Source organism: Lissotriton helveticus, chromosome 1_1 (assembly GCF_964261635.1).
Source record: "Lissotriton helveticus chromosome 1_1, aLisHel1.1, whole genome shotgun sequence".
Classification (NCBI taxonomy): domain Eukaryota; kingdom Metazoa; phylum Chordata; class Amphibia; order Caudata; family Salamandridae; genus Lissotriton; species Lissotriton helveticus.
This window is the reverse complement of record NC_136057.1, coordinates 1,987,130,812-1,987,146,736: the sequence shown is the minus strand read 5'-3', so window position 1 is coordinate 1,987,146,736 and position 15,925 is coordinate 1,987,130,812. Positions and strand designations below refer to the sequence as shown.

General features: G+C 41.2%; 1 long non-coding RNA gene across 1 annotated transcript in view; it reads left to right on the top strand.

Moving 5' to 3' along the window:
* Window positions 1–2,129: 2,129 nt before the first annotated feature.
* Window positions 2,130–15,925, top strand: part of LOC144776112 (uncharacterized) — a 36,432-nt gene continuing 22,636 nt past the window's right edge. Inside the window, exon 1 of the long non-coding RNA XR_013600577.1 lies at window positions 2,130–2,705. This is a non-coding gene — a long non-coding RNA (uncharacterized LOC144776112). The remainder of the gene's footprint in view (window positions 2,706–15,925) is intronic.

The window sequence follows — 15,925 nt, the reverse complement described above, 5'->3', positions numbered from 1 at the left end:
AAAATGAGTTTGAATCAGAATATGAAATTCAAGAGTAAATGATAATCCCAGCCAAGAAAGGCAGGAAGTGTGAAAATTTCCCACTGCCTTCTGCCGGGTTAGTAGCTACAACAAAAAGGTTTGATAAAGGGCCTGCATTTTGAATATGGATATGAAGTAGAAGAATATAGTTGTTAACCATAGCCAACAAAGGTAGAAAGCAGGTGTGTGTACGTGTATATGATGTGTTGATTGAGTGAAAGATGAATAATGTAAAAAAATAATTAAGGCTGCAAGTGTGCAAATTACCCGCTGCCATTCACGGGTAGTAGTTACCAAGAAGGCTCAATAAAGGGCCTGCACTTTGAATTTGTATTACAAGAAGAATAATTGATAACCCCAGCCAAGAAAGGTAGCAAGTGTGCAAATTTCCTACTGCCTTCGGCCGGGGTTGTATCTACAACAAAAACGCTCGATAAAGGGCCTTGACTTTGAATCAGAATATGAAATTCAAGAATAAATGATAACTCCAGCTAAGAAAGGCGGAAAGTGTGCTAATTTCCCACTGCCTTTTGCCGGGGTAGTAATTACAACAAAAAGGCTCAATAAAGGGCCTGCACTTTGAATACGGATGTGAAATAGAAGAATAGTTGATAACCATAGCCAAGAAAGGCAGCAAGTAGGTGTGTGTATGTGTAGATGATGTGTTGATTGAGTGAAAGATGAATAATGTAAAAAATAAAAATGGCTGCAAGTGTGCAAATTATCCACTGCCTTTGGCCGGGGTAGTAGCTGCAACAAAAAGTCTTGATAAAGGGCCATGACTTTGAATTAGAATATGAAATTGAACAATTTTCCACTGCCTTTTGCCGGGGTAGTATCTACATGAAAAAGGCTCGATAAAGGGCCTTGACTTTGAATCAGAATATGAAATTGAAGAGTAATTGATAACCCTAGCCAAGAAAGGCAGCAAGTAAGTGTGTGTATGTGTGGATAATGTGTTCATTGAATGGAAGATGAATAAGGTAAAAAGTAAGAAAGGCTGCAGACGCCCAAAGTAAACACTTCCTTGTCAGGGAAGTAGATCTTTGGATACCCATCTCCTTACACAGACTGTGCGTCACAAGAAAGGATACAAGTGTGGAAATTACCCACTCCTTTTTACGGGAAGTAGTTACCAAGGGACTTCACTTTGAATTTGTATTACAAGAAGAATAATTGATAACCCCAGCCAAGAAAGGCAGCAAGTGTGGAAATTTCTCACTGCCTTCGGCCGTGGTACTTGATACAACAAAAAGGCTCGATAAAGGGCCTGCACTTTGAATAGGAATGTGAAAGTGAACAATAGTTCATAACCCCTGCGAAGTAAAGCAGCAAGTGTGCACATTTCACACTGCTTTCTGCCAGGGCAGTATCTACATTATAAAAGGTTTGATAAAGGGACATGAGTTTGAATCAAAACATGAAATTCAAGAGTAATTGATAATCCCAGCCAAGAAAGGCAGGAAGTGTGCAAATATCCCACTGCCATCAGCCGGGTTAGTAGCTGCAATAAAAAGGTTTGATAAAGGGCCTGCATTTTGAATATGGATATGAAGTAGAAGAATATAGTTGTTACCCATAGCCAATAAAGGTAGAAAGTAGGTGTGTGTATGTGTAGATGATGTGTTGATTGAGTATAAGATGAATAATGTAAAAAAATAAGAAAGGCTGCAAGTGTGCAAATTACCCACCGCCATTCACCGGTAGTAGTTACCAAGAAGGCTCAATAAAGGGCCTGTACTGTGAATTTGTATTACAAGAAGAATAATTGATAACCCCAGCCAAGAAAGGCAGCAAGTGTGCAAATTCCCCACTGCCTTCGGCCGGGGTAGTAGCTACAACAAAAAGGCTTGATAAATGTCTAATGACTAATGTGAAGGATAGCGATGCTACTGTTTCCTGTTTTGTATGAGGTCGATAGACTATTTCACGTAATACAGAAGTTTATTGCAATAAATGCATAGAAATTTAAGTTTACCAAAATCAAGATTCATATGTGAATATGGACTGTTTGCAGAAGATGCTGTTGCAGCAGTTGATGTGCTTGATGCAGCATCAACTGGGTTGTCCTGCAATGTCTGTGTTGCAGCTCAAGCAAAGTTGTTGGGGTGCAAGTTGTTTACATGTTGCACTTTATTTGCTATGCCAAATAAGTATTTTTTGCATTGATCACCCCTTGAAAGAGTTGTTTGGCAAATTTTACAGGTTACTAATGGTAGTAGTGTTTCAGTTAGTATATGTCTGGACTTCACTGGAATCTTCAAGGGACACATTAGGGCTTCCATAATACGCAAACACATCGTACTTAGTGACATCTAATTTTATTTTATGTAGAACGGTTAAATTCTACATCCGCCTCTAGGACTAGTGGGAGGGTAGCATTTGAAAGTGTTTGACAGTATACACTACATGTTTCCATGCAGCCAAAGAAAACTTAGCATGGTTAGTTCTTATGATAATCCGGACACAACACTACAACGCAGGAGTATTAAAAGCATCTAATTAGACATCTTGCATGCGATCACATGTTTAGTTTAAGATATACATTTTGTACATTTGTGAGCAGTAAAAGGTAACTAATATGTTACATTTTGTTTGATACATTTAAGGTGGACTCATCTGCTGCATTCGAAACATTGGGCCTGTTGGGAAGATAGTGAAAAGTAACATTGTATTATTTAAAGGTCAATAGCGTTTTTATTTTATTTATTTTTTAATCTTTTTATTTATTTTTCATCATAAACAAAGAATACATGTTAACCAAACATACGGACCTTTACATTACTGCATTCTTCATCCATGTGGTAACAATACATAGTGAAATAGATACTCTTCTATCCAGCTCAAACTTTGATGAGGGAGAAAGATCTTATACATTCATGTTTGTTAAGCTACCTCCGCATTAAGTACATAATCAGTAAAATATTTCCAATAGTCTTTTGGGTGGGATCTGGCTGGTAGTTCCTCTTCATACGTTAATAGCATATCTCTGCAATAGGTCATGTCTGTCATCCATTGTTTAACAGTTGGAGTGAGCGCTCCACGCCAGCATTTCGATACCTTTCGTTTATTTAATAGTAATGCTACTACACAAAATTTACGTCTAACAGCTCTGGCAGGGTGTACAATTCCTAATAGGCAGGTGCGTATATCACAAACAATTTCCGTGCCCACCATTACTATAATTATTGAGGTAACCTTCTCCCAGTAGTCTCGTATCTTTGGACAATTCCACGCAAGATGAATAAAATCAGCCCCATCTGCCCCACATCTTTTACATCCTGCTTCTGCTCTTAGCCCATATCTATACAGTTTCGCTGAGGTGTAATATGTTTGATGCACATATTTGAAGTTTAAAATCCTTAAATTACCATTAGGCCTGAGCATCTGAACTAATGAACACGTGGTAGTCCATTCATCTTCTGTAAGAGGGGCCTCCAGCACTTCAGTCCATCTCGCCATAGCCTTGTCAGTAGTGTATGGAATTTCGTTTTGTGCTGCTGAGTATAAGCGGGAGACTAGATGCGCGGTGTTTGATGAGGTCAGCATTAGTTGGAGAGTATTTAAGGTGGGCGGTTCCTCAGGATAGTTTGGGTATAGTTTTTTAATGGCTTGTTGCAGTCTGTATTAAGTGAAGCAGAAAAGTAGCGTCTGATTTTGGATGTATGAAAGATCCTGTAAGGGCCGAAATTCCCCTGCATGATATAGGTCACCAAAGGTAGCTATCCCCACCTGATGTAGTAATTCCATTCCCACCTTTTCCCCAGTTACAGAGAGGTCTGGATGGTGTGGTAGCGGTAGTGCTGGAGCATATAGTGGCGCCTTGTGTGGTATCTGCCCCAACCTTCGCCATGCTTCTGTGGTTGTGTCTATTGTGTTAATGTCGTCGGCATGCAGTGGAGGTCTTTTATGCAAGATAATGGCAGTTAATGGTATTGGCATTGCGTCTCCTTCCTCCACCGCTGTATGCGTCAGATATGGTGGTGTATGGTTCCAATATGTGGCATACTGCGCTTGTGAGCAGAGGTAGTAAAGTAGGAAATCCGGTACACTATATCCTCCCCTAGAATATGGCAGTGTTAGTGTTTGAAGCTCCACCCACGCTTGCTTGCCCGCCCATAATAATTTGAGTACCAATGCTTTGATTCTTTTAAAAACCTCTCTCGGAGGAGATATGGGGATGTTATTAAGTAGATAAAGGAATTTAGGTAATATATTAATTTTCACAATCGCAATTCGGTCTGCTATGGAGAGTGGCAGTTGTATCCACCTATTAACCTTATCCTCAAGGGACGATATAACCCTTCCATAGTTAGTGCGAACTACCAGCTCCGGATCCCTGTGGTACCATACTCCCAAATATTTTATCGGTTCCACTTGCCTTTCTAATTGAAAGTCAGTTGGATGTGGCTTCGTGGTGTCGGTCAGCAGAATAATGGATGATTTGGCCCAATTAGTCTGAAGGCCTGAATGCGGGCCAAATTTGATGTATTCCCTCAATAGCGGTGCCAGATTTTGCTCAGGGTCACGTACATATAGGAGCATATCATCCGCGTATAGCGATATATGTAGGGGTCTAGCCAGAAAGTGTAAAGCAGAATGATTGTGTTTTTGTCTAACTAAACACGCTAGGGGTTCAAAGGCCAAGGCAAATAGTAGAGGCGACAATGGGCACCCTTGCCGCGTTCCTCTCTCTACATTTATGTAGTCTGAAATATATCCATTTACCCTGATTCTAGCCACCGGTTTCGCGTACAATAGTTTCATCCATTTTTGGAACATCGGAGGAAACCCCATTCTTGCAAGTATTGTTAGCCGGTAAGACCATTCTATTGAATCAAATGCCCTAGCGGCATCGAACATCACCGCTCTTGCCTTAGTGTTGGGTAGTAAATAGTGTGATAGCACTATTATGTTATGTTATTATGATGTTATGTGAGGTGGCCCTGGACGGTATGAATTCTGCTTTGTCCGTTAGGACCAGCTTAGTCATTAGTGGCTGAAACCTGACTGCAAGGATCTTTGCTAATATTTTGGAGTCTACATTTATCAAAGACAGCGGCCTATATGAATCACATATTTCAGGGTCCTTATCTGGTTTCAGGAGGGTTATTATCACTGCCTCTCGCAGTGTCGGAGGTAGTATTTCCTGCTCAAATGCACTACCATACATAGCTACTAAATGGGGGGCCAGTATGTCCACGTATGTCTTGTAGAATTCACACGTGAACCCATCCGGGCCAGGTGCCTTTCCATTCGGCAGTGATTGTATGATTTCAGTAACTTCCTCTATCGTTATCGGCAGCGATAAATACGCCCGCTGATTGTCCGAAAACCACGCAATGGCTACATCCTCGAGATACTTCAGCACTTCCGCCGGTGGGGCGGTGGATTGTGACTTATACAGTTCACTATAGGTTTGAGCAAATCCCTTTAAAATGCCATCTGCATCCGTGGTTAATGATCCATCTTATCTTTTATTTGCAGTACTGATTGTGGGCATCGCCCTTCATTAATCTTTGATGCTAGAACCTTACCTGGTCTTCCTCCCTCCCCAAATATCCTAGCAAACGGACGCTTAGTAATATATTTAAGCTCATGCTCCGTGAATGACTGATGCTCCGTGACCACCTGTCTTAGCTCGCCCAGGAGGGCCGTATTCTGTGTGTGCTCATACTGGGTCTCAAGTTCTTTCATCCTGGTTTCGCATCTGGCTAGATGTTGCCTGATATTCCTCAATATTCCTACTGTCATACTTATGCACACCCCTCATAAAGTAGCTTTAAACGCCTCCCACAGAACCCCTGGATCATCTACAGTTGAAGTATTCTATTGGAAATAATCTCTAATTTCTGTGGCTATAGTGTCAGCATATAATGAGTCAGTAAGAGCCTTAGCATTAAAACGCCAGCTGAAGGGGGGAGAGTAATGTGGTATCTGTAAAGACAGGAGAACCGGATTGTGATCCGACATAGTTCTAGGCATATGTTTCGCTACTCCTGTCCATAGTAACATGTTTTCTGATCCTAACCAGTAGTCAATTAGAGACCAACTCCCATGCGCTGCATTTATGTGTGTTGGTCCCCTAGTTTCTGGATGTCTTTCCCTCCAAAGGTCTCGCATATTTAAGTCAGCCATTACATCAAGCACTTTTGAGCGCGCATTCCTGTGTGATTCAGTCATACCCCCTGAACGGTCCCGCTCATCGTTCAAGGTAAGTTTGAGGTACCCACCCCATAGTATCATAGTATTGTTTAGTTTGTGCATGAGGTGCCATATTTCCTGATAAAACTTATGTGCGTCCACGCTTGGCCCATATATATTTACGAGCGTCACTCTTTGTCCCCGCAGCCTCCCTGTAACAATTACATATCTTCCGCTCCGATCTGTTATGGTTCGTTCAATCTTAAAATTCGTGCCTTTTCTAATCAATATCAGCACTCCCCTAGAGTAAGATGAGTATGTGAAAGCATGTGTTGTTTCCGCCCATCTACTGCCTATATTCTTATGTGTATTCGGTGCTATATGGGTCTCTTGTAGTAGTGCGATGTCTATACCCCACCTATCTAGACATGCAAATACCTGTCTTATTTTCTTTGGATTTGTAAAACCTCGAATGTTCCAGGTGATGAGGTTCAATCGCAGTTTACCTGAGAGTGCGTTGTTAAGGGACATCACATTTGAGGATATGTTTCACTACAATTGTAACGTAAAAACATCTCCCTGTGCTGCAAATATTAGCCATGTTTAGTAAAGAAGTTTGACTGCATCTCTGGTATACATCATGAAGTTCAGCAATGCATCTCAAATGCTGTGGTCCGTAAACTAGAACAAAACCCCAATCCCAACTCCCCCCACCCACTTCAGCACCCCAACCCTGCCGAAGCCATATCCCATAGTGAACACCCCAATACAGCATAATATTTGTGGGGAACACCCATGTGGAGGTCCGCCGAGGGTACACTACACCACCCAACTTAATGGATGGGGGCAGGCCTAACTGTTTTACATAGACTTATTCTTCAATACACTTTGCGGTTAAGGGCATGGGGACTTCGCCAGACAGCACTAAATCCTCGATATCATTCAGTTTTTCATCATTTATGCATATGATGCATACCTCCCCCATGTGGTGAGTTACTAATGCCCAAGGGTTTATGGGAATGTTCAATCAGAGTTCCGCAGCATTTATGGCCAAGGACCCTTGGCAATATTTATAGTCGGTTTGCTGCTTGGGACCTTTTATTTTCCCTCGATGTGTGGTGCATCTCTCTGGTTTCTTACCCAGTTTCCACCTTTGCCACCTCTTTTAGAGCACACAGGAGAGTCTGCGACTTGGAGGTGCATGTTAGTCTCATAGTGGTTCTGAGTCATCATTTATATAAATGCCGATATGCGTTGTTCGGCTGTCTCCAATCGCTCCCCGTGTTTGTCCATTTTGGCTGTCATGTTGTCCATTCTACACATTAGCTGATCGAGCTTCCCATTTATGTCTTGTAAGTTGGATTGTATGGCCTTTAAGATAGCTTCCATGTTACTCTCTGCTGCCATATCCGTGTCAGGGTCACCATCCGCTTGACCATTGGCGCCTCTCATCGTTCTGCTCAAACGTCAACTTAAGTTGTTGCTTATCCGGTTTCCCCATGTGGATCTCTTGCAGTGCCTCGCAGTGCCTTATTAAACAGTAAACTCTCTGCTTGCGACCTGCGTCACCGAACAGCCCAAGGCCCTGACCTACTATTCTGTTGAATACTCGGAGGAGGGAGGATGTGTATCGTACCGCTGTAGGTTGTTCTCTCTTTGCCCAGACCACTATCCCGCGATGGCAACCAGGAGAGGGGGTATCATGGCATATCATGTGACAAAAACCGTTGTGTGTACCAATTGGCGCTGTGGACACCATCCCCTGAGTGGCTCCCGTTGTGCCCAATATGGTCAAAGCTTGCATCCGGCGGAGTGTTCCCCTCCCAACTCACTGCTGCCAAACTTGCCTCCTCAATCCCACCGTCGCACTCTGACTAAACCCAGCGAGGCCATGGAACAGCACCGACACAGCAGGGCAGCCAGCAGACCATGTATTTTCCCCCCTCAATCACCTCACACACCAGTCATTAGTGTTCATATTAATAGCGGGTCATCCAAAATCTGTGGGATCTCACAGTAACCATCCCTCCATTCTCGCGTTAAATACTTGTGCACAGCCTCTCACCACATGAGGTTCAATATTGCAGAGCGTGTCACCTCAGCCATAGCGACATAGTGGTTTCTGCGCTGGTATAGGGCTGCTTCGGATCTCTGGCTCTAGCGCTTTTGTCAGCAGCTTATCAGCAGGGCGTCCACGCAGCGTTTTTTAAATACCCAGCAGGGCTATCATGTGGAAAACCACCCCTGCTGTCCCTGCATGTTTTCGCTAATCATATCGAGCAGTTCGCCCATTTGCAGTGCTCCTATTCGCCCCACTTTGCTCGCAATAAATCACTGGCGCCTCTGGAACATGGGCCCCGCCATTTTGAGATCCTGAGCCTCGCAATGTCGGGGTCTGCTCGGTCGTGTATTAGCATGCCACTTACAAATACTTTCGGGTCGGGACTTCAGCCTGTCTTCCGATCTACACTGCTGCAACTTTGGACCCGTTTTATCCGCTTGGTGCTGTGTCCGATGCCGCTCATCCACTCCTCAGGCGTTAAGGGCTAATGGCTGCCATTTTACCTCTGACCCGATATTGTAAATCGTACCTCATATCTTCGAGAATCCTGCAGGTAGCAAGCAGGTGATCTCCCCTAGTAGTGCCGTATACCTTCCCATACACCGCTCTTTGCTTTGCGCTTTTTTTTGTCCATTTATTTATCGTTATATCGCTGGGTTTGTGTCAGCCCGGCGGAGCTGCCTGTTCAAGCAGCCATCCCGCGGTGCGCCCCCTAGCACCTCCAAGGTCAATAGCTTTTTGAAAATAAATCTTTATATGTATTTACATAGTAAACATAGTAATATTTCAAAACTCAGTGGAAAAGTGGGAATGAGTTCATAATTATGAAGGGTGCATAGCCAGTTAAGCAACATGGCGGACGTAACTCTGAAAAGACCCTTGCAAATGGCTCAGTTATCTGAGTCATACTATCATAGACTCTGCATCAGACGAAGGTTAACTGGAGACTTCATGCCTCCAAAACAGCCCAAAAACGTATATCACTTAATTTTCATTGAGGGTACTTACCATTAAGTTTTACATATAAATAGAAGTATCTTGGTTGCAGACACCACAATACTTTTCAACAGACTCTAAATGTAAAAAAATAAAAAAATAAAAAAAGTGTACATTAGCACATCATAACAGCAATGCTAACAATTCAAAACTTATTTTGCATTATATCATGCATGATTCTATGTGTTTTCAGATGCAGGAATAGAGATAGTCACAACTGTTGCAAACATATTCAAATGGGTTGACTAAAAACATTATTGAAAATTCACAACTAAAATGACAATATCTTACTGTACTATGTTAAATATTAATGATATGCCTTTATCTATAAAAGACCTTCTATGAAAAAAGAAAATACAGAATAATGCAATGTTCAGGACAACACTACAGTGTGACACCTTATTTATCATTGAAATGTTAAAGTCAAACCTGATGACTTCATTAGGTCCATTGCAATTTTCAGTAGATAAATCCGTAGAAATATTACATTAGTAAAAATCTCAGCAACTTGCTGCTGAGTTAGGTAGCATTCTTCAAACTGAAAACATAAGAAGCAATGTATATGTTGAGCAAAAGTCCAGCCTCAATGTTAATGTACATAAAAACAATTAATCAGAAAAGGTTTGAGGTTGAAAAGCAATCATAGTTTTCAGTTCTCTAAATACATTACAAAATCATTTAGAAAAATTAGCATGTAAAATATTGAACCAATTAATTTTCGAACAAGAACTTTCAAAATAGATTGATAGATCGACATACCAAAAGTATCCAATGATAATCAGTATTTGCACCAGTAACACTGAAAAGTTACATAACAGATATGAATATTTACCTGAAAAGTAGAAGAGCGATATTTGTTGAGGAAGATACAAGAAGACACTGTTGTTGATATTACTAAACAGTAAGGTTAAAATTAAAGGATTTCAGTACACAGATTGATTTGAAATTATTATTTAAAGATAGGTAACTGTATTAGGAATGGAAATATACATACATTTGGTCTTCTGAAACATATTTGAGAGGAAGATATGGAGTATCTGTAAAAATATATGAAAGCACATGAGCTTGTGAAGAAGAACGAATATGTACATCATACATTATTAGCCGTAATATACACAATTTACATGTAGCTGAAACTAACCTGAACAGGTATCCAAATAAAGTAACATTTCATAAAGAAGAAATTAGTTTAACATCCTACCACAAACCTTTCTCAAACACAAAAAGTTCATCAGAAATACCTTTCTTACATTAATGTAGTTTGTAAAATATGTTGTGTGCAGAAAGATATAATTACGTACTGTTCTTCAATGTATTAACTTTTCACCTATATAGGAGAGAATTACACCAGTCAATAGAACATCATTAATGTAGACATTCAAATTATGTGCCAATAATGAAAAAATTATCCCACCGTCAACAGAGAATCTTTTAAATAGTCTACGCAGTCCATGCTTGTGGAATTTATTGAAACCATCAGGATACACATTATGGCTTATATAATGCAGAAGCTGTTGGCACTTAGTGCCATTCATTTCTATGGAAAATGAAGATAAACGGAAAAAAATGTTAGAAGAAAAGCATTATAGATGTAAAGAACACATGTTATATGCTTACATTCCAGTATAAAGACATTAATGACTATAAAGATGTGTAAATATATAATTAGTAAAACAACTGTCACTGCGTCTTCACAGCTCAATACGCCCACTAAGTTTAAGTAAGGGATACAGAGTACAGTCCATACAAAGGGACGGGTAAGGCCTGCCAAATGAATGCAGATTGAAAACATGGCAGATTTAGAAAGGGCGCTCAGGCACGGTAGTTCCAAGCCTCACTTTTTTTATTTAAGGTTACTTGTCTGGGTGTGGCACAATTACTGTTGTAGGCCCACTAGTAGCATTTACATGAGCAGCCCTGGTATATATAGTATACTTTACTATAAAGAGTAACATAAATATGACACAGAAATTCATGCACGCACAATTTATTTAAAAAAGGCCTAGGAGTGCTCCGTGACGCATAGGAAATATTATGATCTACTATATATGAACAATAGGAATAGAGGCCTGGGAAGGCCACGTGAGGTAGCAATAAACATTAAAAGTCACGGGAGGATTAGGAGGGAGCAAATACGATGAAGTACAAAGGACGTGGAGCACAAAAATAAAGCAAAACAGAGCTGGGAGGGGCACATGACGCAGTCAAAAAATAATACTATTATGAACGCACAATTTATAACAATACAGTCTAAAGCACGTGACACTTCAAAAATACGACAGAGAAATTCATGCACGCACAATTTATTTAAAAAAAGCCTAGGAGTGCTCTGTGGCGCACAAGGAAATAATATGATCAACCGTATATGATCAATAACAATAATAGAGGCCTGGGAAGGCCACGTGAGGTAGCAATAAATATTAAAAGTCACGGGAGGATTAGAAGCTAGCAAATACGATGAAGCACAAAACATGTACCCCACAAATATAAAGTAAAACCGAGCTGGTAGGGCCACGTGACGCAGGAAAAAAATAATACTGTTATTAACGCACAATTAATAAAAATACAGTCTAAAGCATGTGACACTTCAAAAATACGACACAGAAATTCAGGCACGTACAATTTATTTAAAAAAGGCTTAGGAGTGCTCCGTGACGCAGAAGGAAATATTATGATAAACCGTATATGATCAATAAGAGTAGAGTCCTGGGAAGGCCACGTGAGGTAGCAATAAACATTAAAAGTCACGGGAGGATTAGAAGGGAGCAAATACGATGAAGCTCAAAGCATGTACCCCACAAAAATAGAGTAAAACAGAGCTGGGAAGTCCACATGACGCTGTAAAAAATAATACTGTTATGAAAGCACAATTAATAACAATACAGTCTCAGTCTAAAGCACGTGACACTTCAAAAATACAACACAGAAATTTATGCATGCACAATTTATTTAAAAAAGGCCTAGGAGTGCTCCGTGACGCAGAAGGAAATATTATGATCAACCATATATGATCAATAAGAATAGAGGCCTGGGAAGGCCGCGTGAGGTAGCAATAAACATTAAAAGTCACGGGAGAATTAAGAGGGAGCAAATACGATGAAGTACAAAGCACGTGAAGCACAAAAATAAAGCAAAACAGAGCTGAGAGGGCCACATGACGCAGTCAAAAATTAATACTATAATGAACGCACAATTTATAACAATACAGTCTAAAGCACGTGACACTTCAAAAATACGACACAGAAATTCATGCAGGCACAATTTATTTAAAAAAGGCCTAGGAGTCCTCCGTGACGGAATAGGAAATATTATGAACAACTATATATTAGATCAATGAGAATAGAGGTCTGTGAAGGCCACGTGAGGTAACAATAAACATTAAAAGTCTCGGGAGGATTAGAAGGGATCAAATACGATGAAGCACAAAGCATGAACCCAACAAAAATAAAGTACAACATAATCAGTGATGTCATGAGTGATGTCACTGACCATGTCATGAGTGATGTAATATGTGATGTCATCAGCAGTGCATTGCGGGCGCGCGAGTTTTAGTTAGCTGAACTAACTAACGGGGGAATTTTAATGGTTTTGTATGAGTGAAATGTCCTGCTAACTATAACATGTGTGAAAGCTATGGTTTTTTCAATGAATATATATATATGTATATAAAATGGGGAAAACGCATTATGAGACCCCCCTTTTTTCTCTGCCCCGCTAGATGAATCACCCCGAAACTTTTAAGACAGGAGCTGACCAGAGCGGGCCATCTTTTTTGAAAACTTCACGAATATTTATCAAACGGCACCAAAGTTATTCACAAAACAAAAAACGCTTTTCCTATGGAAACTAGGTTCTAACTATAACTATCTACTGGCGACCGCCGTTTAGGATTGTGTTTCTATTAGGGTGAGAGGAACTCGCGTATTATGACTCCACGGAATCCTGCGGAGTTATGTAAAAGCTCAGTGAGATTCTGCAGAGCTCTGGCAATGGGCAGAAATTGGCACTTTTCACTGCTTGTACTATGATTTAGTGCTGTGAGGGCTTTCTGCACTGAAAAATTAGCACAAACAGCACCATGCTGCACGCCCGAGAGTGCAGCCCTCAAGTTGATTTTGCTGCTGCTTGAGTTGATTTTCTACTTGAGCGAAAGCCTTCTGACCATGACCAGTCTCGGCCACCCACAACCGCCTGCGCTTGTGTTAGAAAATTCTTGCCAGATATCCTGCTAGCAATAAGAAATCGCACTAGTGAACTCCAAATCTTGCTCACATATGCCAACTTACCATTCTGGAGCTGCGCATTAGAAACAAAACTGTGACGCTGCCATTGATGGAATTTGACTGATAATCCACATTACAAGAGTAGCATGGAGTCACCAAAAGTCTGCCAATTATGCGGGTGGAATGGACTATTTCAGTCACCCCTATTGCTACGTTTGTACTAGGTTGCACGCAAAACATTTTGGCATGATCCGTCAAGCAGGGCCAAGAAAAAGAAGGTCCCAAAACGCATTTTCCCCATTCGTGCTTCCACAGGAACTTAAGACACACCTACAGCCCAAACTGCTGAATGGATTTAAACCAAATTTGGCAGAATGCTAGATCTTGGTCCAGTAAATCAAAAAAAGTAAGGTTACATTTTTTTTATTTATCATGCCACAAAGGATCCGTGGAGGTGACAGACCTTATCCTGAGATCTAACCAGAAAAAGGTCAGTTTCGGACTTGGCTTTTGGACTCAAGTCCTAAGAAAAATGTAAAAAAAAGACATAAGGGGGCAGTGTACAGATACTCTGACACCTAGGCCTGGTAGTGGGGAAGGATTAGCATTTATTTAAAGGGGAGGGGTGCATGTCCCCTTTTTCATGCCTCTAAGAGGCCCTGGGGTTCTCATCCCCTCAGGGCTGATAATTTAATAAAGGGTAGTGAGCAACATGGCCCTGTCCCCAAACTTACAAGAAGCCCTGTGCACCCCATCCCCCAACTTAAATAAAGGGCAGGGAGCCATCCAGGGGCCTTCCCCAAGTTAGGAGAGGCCCCCATCACCCGGGACACCATTTATTTCCCGGTCCACAGGTGTGGCACATGTGGCAGGGAAAGTGCAAATGTTTTCCTACCCTGGTGCCTGTGCTCCTGGGAAGGGAAATTTCACTCCCAGAAACATTTTAAGGACTAGTTGTGGCATGCCCGGGGTGAGGAGGACACTTTATTTTAAAACTATCTAAGAAAATACCGGCAGTGCCGTGGGGGCTCTAGGGCTCCCCCAGCGGTATCAAAAATGATAATGGGGCACTATCAGATATAAAAAATGCCAGACCTGCACAACCCATGAAATGGGGCAGTTTGCAAAGAGCCAGCAGGGTTGTGGGGACACTGGTGCTCCTCTTGCTGTCAACTTTAAAAACAGTAGTGGATGTTTGGGTGGGACCGGGACACCCAGAAAAAAAACAAAAGAAACCAAAGCCAAGTGTGAAGAGTATATGATTGTTCACAGAAAAACTTACCATATTTTTCTGAAGCATTTCCCAGGCTGGATCTTCAGCTCTACAGCTGAGATTGTAGTGCCACCTAGAGGCCAGTTGAATTCTATGTGTTATACAATCCCTTTATGTGGCTACTTTTTCCCACTGCATTTTTTAGGGTGTAAAATGTGAAAAGTTCGAACAGAGATATATTTGCTTATATGTCTTTTTTCCTTAAAGAAAAAGTAATATATCTATGACAACTTATTTTCACATTTTCACCCCAAAATGTTATATTAAGAACTAGGTAAAAAAAAAGTCACAGACATGCAGTTCAATAAAACTGTATTAACAATTTTTTAAGTCATTATTCAAATGTGGATTTGATTAACATTATTGATAATTTTTAGAGAAAGATGACAGATCTGCTTTATGTGTAGGATGTTATATATAGGGTGGGATTTGAGTGTGGATAGGGAGGTTTGGCTGCCTGTGTGGATTGGCTGCGGGGGTAGAATGCCAGGCCCTGTGGCCAATTCCCTTCATGATGTGCGCAGCATGGGGTTGGGTAGTCCTGCTAGGGGTTGGCCTCAAGCACGAACAAGGCTTAATATATTGTAAGAAAATATTACTCTAAATCTTTTTTTTAACTAGAAATTAACTGATAAAGCCAAAGGGCACAGTAGAATCATAGTTAGGTGAAATGTTCAGCGACAACGTAACATTTTAAACTCCAGAAACCCACAGAAATTCATCAGTTGTAGTTATGTAAAGTAACCAGAACTCTTGCCCTAGGTAACTATAACTTGCATTCTCTCCATGCTAATGTTCGCCCAATTATATTACGCATGACTAAGCATGGGCGGATCTAGCGGATCTCGCGTACGCAAATTTGCGTATTTACGGATTCGCAATACGCAAAATCCGCGAACTCTCGCGGATTAGCGGATTTTTAAGTTTTTTGTGTTGGCGAGCGTTCGCGAGGATTTGTGGACCATTTCGCAATTGCGAACTTACTTTTCGGCTCGCAACGGCCACGACTATGTTGTTTCTACGTCTGGTTTATCATCACAGGTTCACAGCACCCTCTGATTCACCACTGCCACCCTCTGGTACACCCATGCCACCCTCTGGTACATCCTCACTGCCACCCATTAGGTTTGTTTATCACTGTAGATTATGGGGGTGAAAAAAGCATGCACACCTGCCCTGCTTCAACTGCCATGAATTAATTTGGGG